We start from the raw sequence: 12,219 nt of genomic DNA on the forward strand, positions 1-12,219 counted from the left end.
AAGTTTTAGAGGCCAAAGACAAAAGAGCACATAATGGAGTGTTTTTGTTTTTGTTTTTGTTTTTGTTCTTTGGCTTTTTTTAGCAAAAGATAGTCACAAAGTGCTGAAGGGTAGGAAGTGGGGGTATAAAAGGAAATAAGTTTGCATTTGGATAATGGAATTTAGAAACCTTGGTACATGATATAGTATCTAGTGGATCCTGAGGAATGGGTAGGATTTCAACAAAATGATACAGGAAAAGGAGCTCCAGATAGAGGCAACCGTATGAGTAGACAAAGCAGTAAACACTATGAGGAGTATTCAGCAATGGATTGGCTGGATACGGGGTTGCACTCAAGAGTACTGAGTTATGAGGAGAAAAAGACAAGAAGCTGTCAAAGTTGGAAAGGCTCAGAAGACTGAGGTAAGGAGTTTGGAAGTGATTTGATGGACTGTGTTGAGCCACTGAAAGTTTTTGAGTGACCTGTGCACAGCTGCTGCATGAGTTACACAGGGATATTATAGACAGGGAATGAGAATTACTCCCACAGCCACAGGAATAAAATGACATCACAGATATTTTCATCATTAGCAGTGCAAATCACAAACTTAAGGAAGCTTGCAAAGAGCCAGACCCATGGCCTAGCCCCAGAATTCAACAAAAGGTGGTTGACAAGAAAATAGAAAACTAAACTGGCAGAGGGGATAGTTGTTCTTGCTGTTACTGCTCAAGTGAAGGAGAAGGGGTAGGGCTATATCCCCTTGCCCACCCCCACTTCTCACTGCTGTAATGAGAGCTTCTAAAATGGTCCGGACAGAGTAAAGATATTGTGGGCTGCCCAAGGCAAGAGAAGAAAGGTGAAAGAGATGGAAGGAGGAGGGAGTTTGTAAAGGGAGAAATAAGGGAAGTCGGGAAAGAAGGGAAGGAGAGCTGAGGGGCAGGAGTGAGGGAGGGAAGAAAGGAAAAAGGAAGGGAGGGGTCCTTCTTTCCTTGATCATCAAGGAAGAGAAGGACAGAAACCTTTCAATTTGGCACAGAGAGGAAACCTCAGTTACAATAGAAATGCTTTTAAGGTTCCAGATATCTTCATTGGTGCCTTCACTAAGCAGTATTGGAAAATAAATAATTTCCTGATCAAAAGTTGCCCCACTGAAAAATAAATTGCAATGGACGATTTAATAAGGTATGTTTGGCAGCAGGAATAAAGGCAGACTGGGGGAGGAGGAAGGCACTTTTTCTCTACTAGTAGGACGGTGCCTTGAGAAGTCAGCCATCTTTCCAGAAGACCCTGGCCACTTCAAATGTTGAGCACTCTTGGGAGATTCTTTCTGAGAATCAGGACTGGCATTAGTTGAAACTCATTGGTACTGTCATGCCAGTCATTGAAACATTAAAATATTTCCTTATCAATTGAGGCATACTCACTGACCCCAATATCCCAGACATCCTGGCCTTTCTTCAAGATCTACCCACTCAAGGGTGGTGTCTAACAGATAGGAGCCTCTTGTATCCAATGTTCATGCTGATTAATATCAAATATTTTGGATATCATCATGCCTAGAATGGACTCAGGGGGCCTTACCCCGCACTCAGAGAGGTCAACGCCAATGGAGAAGAAGACAAATGGAGCTTGAAAGGATGACTCATCTCTCCCAGAAGGTGGCCAGCATCCTCTCTGACACATGGGCCCTCAGCCATGGGGAACAACTGATGGTATTCCTGCCCCCAGCACCAGAAACTTACTGTAGCTGGCTGGCCTGTATGCAATTGGATAAGACATGGGAGAGAGACTCCTGGGTCAGAGGCTCCTATGGGATTCCACTCTCAATCATTCACTGAATGGAGAGATGGTAAAAGGATGTCCATCCTATGTCCAAAGTCTTCCTATAGTTTGGGGGTCTATAAACAGGCCTAAGTTTGACTCTCAGCTCCACCAGCTACCACTTTTGTAATATAATCCCTCTCTGAGCTTCAGTTTCCTTGTTTGTGCAATGGGCACAGTAATAGTTTCAGACTTACAGTGTTTTTGTGAAAATGAAAAGCAAATAATCCAGAGAAAGTGCTTAGCTACCTTGTAGGCCATTTATCACCTCCAGGAAGTCTAAGCCTCTGAGCAGGAAAACCTTGCCTGATCCAGGTAGGTCTCAGCTTCCCCATCCATAAAAAGATGGTCCATAAAGGACCATCTCTAAGGACCCTCTATACCCAGTATTGGAGAGTCCTCGAGGGTCACACTAAATGAGCTCGGGATCAGATTTTGGATACTGTTAGGATAGAGCTACTCCTTGTGGGCATCCCATCCATGCCTTTGAGGCTCACTTCCACAACATAAATACCCCCAGCAGGGAATGCTTCAGTCATGAGCCACTTCCCGGTAGTGAGAACAAAAGGATATTGGAAAGGAGCCAACCCCTAATATCAGTCCCTTTTGTCTGCTATGGTACATGACAGCTGTCTTCCCACGAATACAGGCATACATTTCTTTTCTTTTCTTTTCTTTTCTTTTCTTTTCTTTTCTTTTCTTTTCTTTTGGGGGGGGGGATTGGGAGGCTCCTATGAAAGTCAAAGAAAGGACTCCTTCCCTGGTGTTTTCCCATAAAATTTTTTTTGCCATTGTAAGTTGTCACAAATGGCTTAGTCTATTGCATTTGCCTACTAACAGGGACTCTAATTAAGGAAAACCCTAAAAAGTATTCAAAGAGCAGATGTCCCTAAGAATGCCAGGTGTGGGAGGCACAAAGAAGAAAAGACAGGAAGTAAATCATACTCTCATGCCTACTCAGACTCTCAAAGTGTTCCCAGGTTCCAATGGACTGAGTTACGCTAAGGGAAAAGTGATCCATGTCTTAGAAAGGAGATGGACCACTATGTTCATTCATTCTTCTCCCAAGTTCAGTGAACATGTTTATGACCATTACTTTCAACTCTTTATCAGGTAGTTTACTTATCTCCATCTCAGTAAAGTCTGAGGTGTTCTCTTGTTCTTTTCTTTGGAACATATTCCTCTGTCCCCTCATTTGCTTGACTCTCTGTGCTTATTTCTACGTATTAGGTAAAGCAGCTACTCTCCCAGTCTTGAAGGAGTGGCTATGTAGGAGATGAAAGTTGTCATGCATCCTTGCCCTGGCTTTTGCTTATTTCTTGGACCTCTATAATTGCCCACGTAGCCTGATTTGCTCTTGACCGATCCCAGTTGTTGAGGGTGTGCCAAAACCTGTTACTGTTCCAAATGGACAGATCTCAGAGATGATCTAGTTTTAGGCTAATTGTAAGCCAGATCCTCAGGCAGCAGCTTTTAAAGCATGTGAATATATACAGTCTTGCGGGTCCACAATTGTAAACCCTGCTGACTTCCATAACAGGAGATCTGGGGGTGTTCCCTAAACAACAGTAGCAAATATTGCGACTTTATACCTTATATAAGCTCCTTTCTGGGAGATACCACCGAACTGTGGCAAGGCAAAGGGAGGATGTTAATATGGCATCTTTCCGCTTATGTTCTCTGGGAACTCCTCTGTAGCCTCTGGACTAGTGGCAAATCTGAAGCCTGCCCCTCATGCTGAAGCTCCAGGGCAAGAAAATAGGCCTTTTCCACAAAGACTGGGAGTGTGTTTGTGCAGTGCCTTGGCGTGATAGCCCGTCAAGCACTATCTCTCCAATTGTTTTAGACCCATGGGGCCCAAGAATTCAATCCTCCCTGGCCACCAAAGCTGGGTGCCCAAGGGGCTGGCTGTGGAAGAAGAGGCCATGGCTGTGGCCATGGGGACAGGGTGCTCATACGTGGCTGGTATGGCCAGATGCAGCTGGGGTGTGTTACGTAGGGCACTCCCATGGAGCTAGTAGGCTGGGTGTGTGAGGGTTGCAAACATGGTGTCTAGAAGCACTGGCACCCACAAGGCAGAAGGAGAATGCAAAAAGAGTGCCTGCCAGTGTCTCCATCCCTACAGTAAGTCTCTACAAGTTTCTGCCTCTCTGGCAGAAGCTTTAAGATTAACAAATGAGTCTCCTTTGCTGGCTGGGCACCTTTCAAATTGCTGCTTTGGGGTTGAGTCCTGGGTGAGTGTGGGCCTATATGTGAACCTGGTAAGAGCAGGTTTTCTTTTCCCTATAGCTATATGGTTCTTCAGGAAGTAAGTCCTATTTTTTCCAAAGTCAGCTGTTTGGAGGCTCATCTTGGTGGTGTAGTTCCCAAGAACTGGGGTGCCTGACGTAGGTCACAAACCCCTGACTCCTCATGGACAACCTCTATATTATGAGATCCTCCTGACTGTGGATCACCACACCTGTGGTGGGGTTTCTTGTGAGATTGTGTCTATGCCTCTCCTACCTGTTTCCATATGGCCCTTTTATCCTCTGTTGTAGAGACACTGTTCAGCTATCTTTCAGGTTCTTTTCAGAGGGTATTGCACCATATGTAGCTCTTGAATTGTTGTGTTCATGGGAGGAGGTGAGTTCAGGATCCTCCCATGCTGCTAGCTTGACCCCAGCTACACAGTCCATACTCTAAACCACATGTGAAATAATACGTTTTTAAAACCACTATATAAATAACAACAATATTTTTCTTCTTAACATTTACTCTGCAATGTTACCAAAAGTCTAGAGAAGGAAAATCACTGAGCTAGAAGCTGGTGTTATAAAGATGAATGAGACAAAGTTCTTACCCTCAGATGGGGCTGAAACATCCCTATGGGAGATGAGATCAATGAAGGAACAATTTAATGGAATCAGGAAGGTCCTAGATAAATTGCCAAAAAATTCAGCTAACTCCCTTCAGCTGAAAAGACACTCCCTTCAGCTTAAGAATCAGGAAAGAATTCTGCAAGAAGGTAGCACAACATTCACATTCCCACTGCAAAGAAGCCATTCTGGGGGAGTATACCTTTGTTGTCATTGTATTGCTTCTCCTCAAAAATATTTTAAGATAATACTTGGGGAAAGGGTCACCAAGAAAAGCATACTCATTACCCTAAACTTTCTTACCCTAAATTAAACTAAACTCTCATTACCCTAAATGTACTTTTTTATTCAAAAGTATATTTCCCAGTATGAGATTTCAATATCCCACTTTCAATCATGGATAGTACAACTAAACAGAAGATCAACAAGGAAATAGGAGAGTTGAACAACATTATAAAACGACTATGTTGATTCAAAGTGAACAAAACTTTCAAAAAATTTTAGGGAGACTGAGAATAAACTGAGGGTTGATGGGGGGTGGAAGGGTGGGGAGAGTGGGTGATGGGCATTGAGGAGGGCACCTGTTGGGATGAGCACTGGGTGTTGTATGGAAACCAATTTGACAATAAATTTCATATCAAAAAAAAATTTAGGGAGAATGGAGAAGACGTTCATTTGATCCCAAGATAGCTGCCCAGGATACACAATCTTCACAAAGAAGAAACTTCTCTGAGAGAGGAACAGTCAGTGCAGGGTTACATATATTTTTTCACAGAAAGTGTTATAAATCATCATGACATTCCAGAAAGTTACAGACTTTATCTTATGTTTTAGTATCTGCAAGACTGTATGACTTTAATCATAGGGAAAACAGGGAAGTGTTTTTCTTTATGTTTGGAATGTTCCTTTTTTGGCTATTTATCTTTATTTTTATTTTTGAAGCTTTCAATTTTTTATTTTTTAAGATGAAATTCACAGCGCTTAAAATCCATCATTCTGACCACTTTAAAGTGGACAACTCGGTGTCTTTTAATATAGTCCTGATGTTGCACAACTATCACCACTAATTCTAAAATATTATTATTATCCTGAGAAGAAAGCCCATATCTCAATTCCTCCCTCCTCCATTCCTTGGCAACCAAAAATCTACTTATGTCTCTTGGATTTTCCTGTTCTGAAGATTTCATATAAATGGAATCATACAATATGTGGACTTTGGCTTCTTTCACTTAGCACAATGTTCTTGAAATTCATCCACACATGTAACAGTACTGCATGCCTTTTTATGGCTAGGCAATATCCCACTGTGTGGTTATACCACTTTGATGCATCTGGTCATTGGTTGACAAACATTTGGATTGTTTCCACATTGTAGGAGTTATGAATAATGCTACTATGAACATTTCTATACAAGTTTTCATGGGAATATATGTTTTCAATTCTCTTGGGTATGTGTCGAGGAGTGAAATTGCTGTGCCATATGGCAACTCCATTTTTAACTTATTGAGAAATTTCCAGGATGTTTTCCAAAGTAGCTGTACCATTTTACATCCCCAACAGCAGTGTTTGAAGGTTCTGATTTCTCCACGTCTTTGTCAATGTTTCTTTTTTCCTCCAAGATTTTATTTAAATTCAACTTAATTAACATATAGTGTAGTATTGGTTTTAGGAGTAAAAGTTAGTGATTCATCACTTACTTATAATATTCAGTTGTCATCACAAGTGATGTCCATCACCCATTAAGCCCATCCCCCCAACCACCTCCCCTCCAACAACCCTCAGTTTGTTCTGTATAGTTAAGGTCCTCTCAGGGTTTGCCTCCCTTGCTGTTTTTACCTTATTTTATTTCTCCTGCCCTTTCCCTATGTTCACCTGTTTTGGTTCCTAAATTCACATATGGTGAAATCATATGATATTTGTCTTTATTTGACTGACGTATTTCACTTAGCATAATAAACTCTAGTTCCATCCACATCATTGCAAATGGCAAGATTTCACTCTTTTTGATGTCTGAGTAATATTCCATAATATACATATATAGATACCACATCTTCTTTATCCATTCATCATTCAATGGACATTTGGGATCCTTCCATAATTTGGCTGCTGTAGGCAATGCTGCTATAAACATCGGGGTGCATGTATCCCTCTGAATTGGTATTTTTGTATTCTTTGGATAAATACCTAGCACTGCAATTGCTGGATGATAGAGTAGTTCTATTTTTAACGTTTTAAAACTATTAATTTTGAGAGAGAGAGCATGCATGTTAGTGGGGGAGGGGCAGAGAGAGAGGGAGGGAGAGAGAATCTCAAGCAGGATCTGTGCTGTCAGCATGGAACCCAATGCAGGGCTTGATCTCATAAACATGAGATCAAGACCTGAGCTGAAATCAAGAGTTGAATGTTTAACTGAATGAGCCCCCCAGGTGATCTTATTTAAACTTTTTGAGAAACCTCCATACTGTTTTCAAGAATGGCTGTAGCAGTTTGCACTCCCACCAACAGGGCAAGAGGTTCTCCACATCCTCACCAACACTCGTTGCTTCTTGTGTTATGGGAAACATCAATTTTGAACATTGATTTTTTTTTTAATTGTGCTTAAGATATTTCAATGTGAGGGGCGCCTGGGTGGCTCAGTCTGTTGAGTGTCCAACTTCGGCTCAGGTCATGATGTCACAGCTCGTGGGTTTGAGCCCCGTGTCGGGCTCTGTGCTGACAGCTCAGAGCCTGGCGCCTGCTTTGGATTCTGTGTCTCCCTCTCTCTCTGCCTCTAACCCACTCACATTCTGTCCCTGTCTCTCTCAAAAATAAATAAACATTAAAAAACAGAAATAAGATATTTCAATGTGAGAAGCAAAAGACAAAGGTGGAAGATGTGACCAAGGCCAACACCAGCACACCAGATCTTTTTCCAAAACCAATAGGTCTATAATAGGGTATGTAAGCATTAGTACAAGAGAGACATTGTCACCATCAGTTACTCCCAGAAGTATTCTAGTTCTCCAAGCCTGTGAAGTCAAGGGAAGCTTCTGCTTGACCCAATCATAGAACAACTTGGGGCAGACAGATGTATCCCGCATGTACCAGTCACATAATAGGCCCCAAATATGTGTTAAATTGGATGGAAGAAACATTACACAACAGCCAGAAAAAAGAGGAGGGAATTTGTGTCCAATGCAAATCCAGCAATCCATAGCAGCAGCTATTTTCATGCAAGAGGGAACAATACAGAGGAAGTTTCCACAACCCCCTTGCGTCACACAGTTTCAAAATCAGGCTATATTTCAAATGGCAAGTAACCCGACACCTACCCATATAAATTATTGACTGTTTGAGGGGAAAAGATAATGGCAACAATGCTCAGTGGGCTCAGTGTCTTGCCCCTACCATTTCTACCAAAGCTGCCATTCGGTTACTGGCCCAATGGAGAGGTTACAGCCTAGAAGGCTAGTATTCAAAGAGACCTCATGTGCCTGCCAGGATGCTTGAGGAAATGTCATCTTTAAAGGAATGATTGAAGCCTTTTTATTTGGCATTTTCAGGAATCACCTTTGTGCCTGGAACCCTTCAACTGACTGTCAAGGACATTTTCTATTTCACACATCTAAGGCCCAGTGAATTGTAGTCAATAAGGCTATGGACCTGCATGTGGACCCTGTTGTGTCCAACCTATGCCCCCTTGAAGACCAAGCTCTTGGTATCAGATAAGAGCTATGATGGGTGTTTAAATTTCAAGGAGTTGATTCAGTGAGTGGGCACTAAAAACAAGATGCTTAAACAAGAAAACGTCTATTTTGGAAGATGGGATGATGTGTGAGAAGTGTTCATGTAACTTGGGTGGTGTAAGAGGAGAGAGAAGGAAGCTGGACAGCAATCTCTAGTTCTTATTAGTTCTCAGTCTGAGTGGAAGGTCACATCTCCTAATTCATACCTAAGTGTTAATTCTGGAAGACAGCCAAAAAATAGTTGTTAAAAATATGAAGGACCAGTAAGCATATTAGAAACAAAACCAATACTCATCCTCACCAGTAAATGGGGGAAATACTTAATAGAGCAATGGGATGATGCCACCACGTTCACCCTTAGGTTAACCAAATATTGAGTTTGATCATTATAAATGTGGTCTCTAGTTGGAGACTCTGAGCTTATCTCATCCCTGAAATGCAGCCAGATCAGCACCAAATCATTTTGAACATCTAGGAAACAGATCTAAGAGTTAACGCAACCATCTGCATAACTTGAGCCACAGAACTCAGCAGGTACATGGTACGGAGAGGTGAACTGGGGGAAAGAAAAGCTATGGAGGGAGGGGAGCTATTTTTGCAGAGAGGATAGAGAAAAGGAAAGGGGGAGAGTGCAGCTTAATGGGATCGTGCAAGAAAAGCACTCCTCCGAAAGTAGCTGGAGAGAAAGATAAAGAGTGAAAACACTCTCAGGGGACTGAACAACAAATCTGTTCCCCCAAAACCATTGAGGGGAAGACAGGAGAGGGTTTCAATACCACCAGGATTCTATAAACAGTGGAGCACAGGGCCTGAACATTCAGAGCTCAGTGTCTGATGGTCCTCTGGCGAGGAAGCAGGGCGAATCCCCATGAGCAAGCAGACCAGTCTGAGGGATCCATGTGCCACTCAGGGTGAAGAGGTTCTCCTGCTTGGAGTGCATTTCATAGAGGCTATACAGCATCCCCACAGGCAAAGGTCCCAGCAGACCCAGGAGAGCAGTCACATTTGCTGGTATTGGGAGGAAAATGCCAGGGTGCAGTGAAATCTGGAGCCAGCTGTGTGTTGTGATTTGCCATAATCTCTGAACTTCTGCCACTGTGCGATCGCAAGAACATTTTCTGGGGCAAGCTGGCACCCAGAATTGCTCAGCAAGACCCTCCGCCAGACAGTCAGCATAGGTCCAAGCCACAGGGGTCTCTGAAGTGTGGGGTTTGAAACACAACCCTATCTCAGATAAAACTCTGGATGAAGGTACTGCCTGGCAGGTGGAAAGCTTGGACATAGACAGGATAGAGGTGGGAGAGAACAGAGAGCTGAGACAATGGAGGGGTGCTTGATCATGGGTTGGTGAGAGCACAGTGTTCCTGTGCTAGACAGTAGGAAGCTGGATGAAGCCATTCCCACCTCTCCTGCACACATGCATACACACACATGCATGTGCACCACAGTGATCCACCCCAGTAAGCTAAGCAGCACCACACAGCAGAGAATGGAGCCATTACAGCAAGCCCCACTCAGCCGTGCCCTCCAAACACATCCGCTAGAAAACCAGCACAAGTTACTCCACCTGCATAGTTTAGGGACTATAGAAGACTTCATAGTTTCAGTTCTAGGGGAAACTGGACGTAGCTTCATTCAGTTTTCATTCTGTTCACTGGCTCATTTATTTTTTTGTTTTCTTTGTTTCTTTTTTTCCTTAAATTTTTTTTCTCCCTCCCCCCCTTTCTTTTCTTCCTCATCCTGGATAAAGAAAGAGAAAATTTTACTTTTATTTTTATTTTTTTACTTCATTTTTTATTTTTTAATTTTTTATTCTTTTTCATTTTCTTTATTTCATTTTATTTTATAATTTTTTATTTTTTTCTTACATTTTTTCCTTCTTTCCCTTTCTTCTCTATTCTATCAAGCTTCTTTCAACAATGACACCAAAACACACCTAGACTCTAGCTTCCTTTATTTGATTTTTTGCTTTGTTTTTGATTTTTTAATTTTAATTTTTTACTTTATTAGTTTTTTCTCCCTCCAAAATGAGAAAATGAAGGAATTCACCCCAAAAGAAAGAAGAGGAAGAAAGGACAGCCAGGAGCTTAATCAACATAGAAATAAGCAAAATATCTGAACTAAAAATATGAACCATGGTAAGAATACTAGCTTGAGTTGAAAAAAGCATAGAATCCTTTTCTTTGGAGATAGAAAAATAAAATCTAGTCAGGATGAAATTAAAAGTGCTATAACCAAGATGCAATCTCAAATGGATGCCAAGACACCAAGAATGAATGAAGCAGAGCAGTGAATCCACTATTTGGAAAACAAAATTATGGAAAATAATGAAGCAGAAAAAAAGAGGGAAACAAAGGCAAATGATCACGATACATGACTTAGAAAACTAGGTGACTTGTTAAAAAGGAATAATAGCTGAGTCATAGGCATCCAAGAAGATGAAGAGAGAGAAAAAAGGGCAGAAGTTTTGTGTGCACAAATTATAACAGAAAACTTTCCTAATCTGGGGAATGACACAGACATCAAAACCCAAGAAGCACAGGGAACTCCCAATAGATTCAACAAAAGTTGACCATCACCAAGGCATATCATAGTCAAATTCACAAAATACACAGACAAGGAAAGAGTTACGAAAGCAGCAGGGGGGAAAGGAAAAAGTCCTTAACCTATAAGGGAAGAAAGATCAGGTTCACTGGAGACCTACCCACAGAAACTTGGCAGGCCAGAAGGAGTGGCAAAATATATACAACAGGCTGAATCAGAAAAATATGCAACCAAGAATTCTTTATCCAGCAAGGCTGACATTCAAAATAGGAGAGATAGGGGCGCCTGGGTGGCGCAGTCAGTTAAGCGTCCGACTTCAGCCAGGTCACGATCTCGCGGTCCGTGAGTTCGAGCCCCGCGTCAGGCTCTGGGCTGATGGCTCAGAGCCTGGAGCCTGTTTCTGATTCTGTGTCTCCCTCTCTCTCTGCCCCTCCCCCGTTCAGGCTCTGTCTCTCTCTGTCCCAAAAATAAATAAACGTTGAAAAAAAAATTAAAAAAAAAATAGGAGAGATAAAGAGTTTCCAAGACAAACAAAAACTAAAGGTGTTTGCGACCACTAAACCAGCCCTGCAAGAAATTTTAAGGGGGACTATTTGAGTGGAGAAAGACAAAACAAAACAAAAAAGACCAAAATCAACAAAGACTAGGAAGGACCAGAGAACATCACCAGAAATACCAATTCAAAAGGTGACACAATGGCGCTAAAATCTTACCTTTTAGTACTCACTCTAGATGTCAATGGACTAAATGCTCCCATCAAAAGACATAGGGTATCAGAATGGATAAGAAAATAAGACCCATCTATATGCTGCTTACAAGAGACTCATTTTAGACCTAAAGACACATGCAGATTGAAAGTAAGGGGATGTAGAACCATCTATCATGCTAATGGTTGTCAAAGGAAAGCTGGTGTAGCCATAATTATATCAGACAAACTAGATTTTAAAATAAAGACTGTAACAAGAGATTAAGAAGGGCATCATATAAAAATTAAGGGGTCTATCCAACAAGAAGATTTAACAATTATAAATATTTATGCCCCCAAAGTGGAGAAGCCAAATATATAAATCAGTTAATCACAAACATAAAGAAACTCATTGATAATAATACCATAAGAGTAGGGGACTTCACTACCCCACTTACAACAATGGACAGATCATTTAAGCAGAAAATCAACAAGGAAACAATGGCTTTGAATGACATACTGGACCAGATGGACTTAACAGATATATTCAGAAATTTTCATCCTAAAGCAGAAGAATACACATTCTTCTCGAGTGCCCATGGAAC

The 12,219-nt window shown here is 41.6% G+C and overlaps 1 pseudogene; it reads left to right on the forward strand.

Annotated features, from left to right (window-relative positions):
• The first annotated feature begins 1,146 nt into the window (after positions 1–1,146).
• Positions 1,147–10,032, forward strand: LOC123589693 (annotated as a pseudogene).
• The last annotated feature ends 2,187 nt before the right edge of the window (positions 10,033–12,219 follow it).

This window comes from Leopardus geoffroyi, chromosome E3 (genome assembly GCF_018350155.1).
Source record: "Leopardus geoffroyi isolate Oge1 chromosome E3, O.geoffroyi_Oge1_pat1.0, whole genome shotgun sequence".
In the NCBI taxonomy this organism is placed as follows: Eukaryota; Metazoa; Chordata; class Mammalia; order Carnivora; family Felidae; genus Leopardus; species Leopardus geoffroyi.